Genomic DNA, 2,695 nt, shown 5'->3' with positions numbered 1-2,695 from the left:
GCTGTCCTTTGCAACTTGTATTAAAAACCCATCTTTTCCAACCAGTATTTTTTTCTTCTTCATAAGCAGGTACGGCAAAAGAGATATATCTAATTTTTTAACTTCACTTCTAAGAATATATTTCACTTTTAAATTATTTTATTTAGAATATCAGAACATTTTCAGATAACGTTCTGTTTACAAAAAAAAAAGAAATATTAAAGGAACTTTTATGTTACTTCGGTCGCAGAAGACTTCAACGCACACACAAGGCAATACAGCAAGTCCGTGCGATCCAAGTCCCGGGCTTGCAATTTCGCCTATGATACAGGTCATAATCCAGAGACGGAAGTGAAGGTATCAGATTCAACTTACGAACTAAACTGATTTTGGAATTTGGATATGGCAGTGTTCCAGACGCGATTGGGAAAATTAGAGAGAAAAAAGAAAAGAAAAAAAAAGTTAACCTGAATTCCTCAACTTTGAACGAAACTGGAAATCGAAAGTTGTCAGATGATCACAAACGGGCAAGTAGTAGTTAAAGATATCACACTAATAATACAAACATAGAAACGGATGTGCGAAGAGGAAATAGCACATCGCCACAATGATAAAAGTAGTAATAGACCTTTCTCGTACTCCCATTATTACTGTATTGTTGCTGTGTAAGACTATACACCTTTAAGTATATATATGTGAAGATAATGTTCTGACCTGGAATTTTCTTTGTTGATCAAATGTCATTTAGTCCACATAGCAGCAAAATCAAATGTCATTTAGTCCACATAGCAGCAAAATCAAATATTCTAGCTCTATAATCCCTAGTTTCAGTTTGGAAATTATTAAATCACAGAACAGAAAATATGAAATTATTATGCGCTGTCCCAGATCGGTGATAAATTAATCATTCACAAAGGTCTGCAATCCCTTCGTGATACTGTTCCAGTGATGAATGTTTAGCTTGGCGGGTAGCCGTGGAATTACTCGGTCCGTCTGCATTTCCCTGGAAACGGCAAGACTTTCCAGACCGAAAAGATGTGGTTTATCACTGCAAATTTTCTCTCAAATTAGCCAGCTTTGCTTTACTTCGAGATGTCAAATGCATTTAGTAATTAGGGTCTTGTCTGAGTGAGGCCCGCTTTGCAATAGTTGAAGGAACCATGCTCCTTTTACATTTGAAAATAGTCATTTTATATTTTTCGGTTGTAGTAAATGTCACAGTAATAATTAAAGTACCGTGATATCTTTCATGATTTCCTTTGCTTAGTGTTATTGTCTTCTTCCCTCTCTGATTTTCCTATATTTCTTGATTTGGTTCTTTTAACCAATGTTTTGTAAATTCAGTATACAATTCGACTACTGACAGTATATTGTTAAAAGAATTATTATTTCTAGATGTTATTCCAACGTAGCTTAGATTTTTACCATCCAGTGCATGTCTCAAGTTGTTTCTCTTTTTATTGCGATTTCTAAATAATAATACGAAGTAAATGTCTTTTTATGAGGATCTGTGTTTCTGTTTTGGTATAATGCAGAGGAATACTCAAGTATGCATGTTATCTTTCTAATATTTTTCAGTCACTTACTGTAAGACGTTCGTGTAACTGCGTAAAGAAATGTGTTCAGCATCTCTTAGAGTTTTCACCACATAATTCTATGTTCATATGTTAAAAAAGAGAAGGTTAAATAACAGAAGTGTTCTTCAGAAGTTTTTTTTATTGTACAAGGGTTGTCTTAACCAACATAGTTGAACTACGGAACAGTCAGCAGAGCACGCGGCGCCGCACGGCCAGGGGCGCGGCCTGGAGCCAACACGACCACGGGAGCCATCCGTGACGTCACCCAGGGTCTCCAGGGCGCGCGAGGTCCTGCCGGGGAGGGAGCCGAGCGGCCCTGCGAGCACGCGCGCACGTGCACTGCCGCTCCGATCCGAGTCTCGGGGTTGAAATTAAAAAGGACATATTTCTAGTTTGCTGAACACACAGGAGAAAAATAAAGGTTACCAAACTAAAGAGACTAATCGGTAGCATAGTAAATGACACAAGGCCTGCTGCCGGCCGCAGGGGCAGACCCTCCTCTTTTGTGTAGCGGTTGCTGTCGCTAAGGAGGAACGACAGTTATATATAAAAAGCTACGTTATTAAGGCAATATACAAAACGATAATATATTTACAATACAGTAAAGGGGAACTGTATGTATTTCCAGTAGAAGGATCCCCTGTGGTAGGGCCGCCTACCACTCAAGAACACAATAATCTGGAACTTACACACACACACACACGATCATGTAAACATCGCATGGACAAAACCCAACATCATTTTTTTACAGTGTACTGTGCTTCCATAAATTAGGATCCTTAAAATAATGCAAAAAACGCACAGTTATAGGTCTGAACAGATTATCTGCTGCCACCTTCCATAACAACAGAAAAAAAATTAAATAAATTTGTATATCCTATAAAGCTTTAAAACCTAAGGCTAAACAAAACCACATTACCGTCTCTTCTGATATCCAAACATTGTCATGGCACTGCGTCACTTGCTGCGTTCTCGTTTACCTCAGTATTACAACACGGAATGAACACCTACACTTGCATCCCTACAGTGTATAAATCTGACTTAGAAATACACCAGTACAAATGAAATAATAATCATATTATACACTTAACCTACAAGAACATGTGAGCACAGTAAACGATAAAATATCACAAACAGAC

The 2,695-nt window shown here is 37.9% G+C and overlaps 1 protein-coding gene across 1 annotated transcript in view; it reads right to left on the bottom strand.

The window, feature by feature from the left end:
• Positions 1–1,677: 1,677 nt before the first annotated feature.
• Positions 1,678–2,695, bottom strand: part of LOC119585640 (EH domain-binding protein 1-like) — a gene marked incomplete in the record, with an annotated part of 320,960 nt that continues 319,942 nt past the window's right edge. Inside the window, 1 exon segment of the mRNA XM_037934314.1 lies at positions 1,678–2,695.

The sequence above is a fragment of the Penaeus monodon genome, chromosome 20, assembly GCF_015228065.2.
Source record: "Penaeus monodon isolate SGIC_2016 chromosome 20, NSTDA_Pmon_1, whole genome shotgun sequence".
Lineage (NCBI taxonomy): Eukaryota > Metazoa > Arthropoda > Malacostraca > Decapoda > Penaeidae > Penaeus > Penaeus monodon.
The sequence above is the reverse complement of the archived record's forward strand: the minus strand, read 5'-3'. Positions and strand labels throughout refer to the sequence as shown.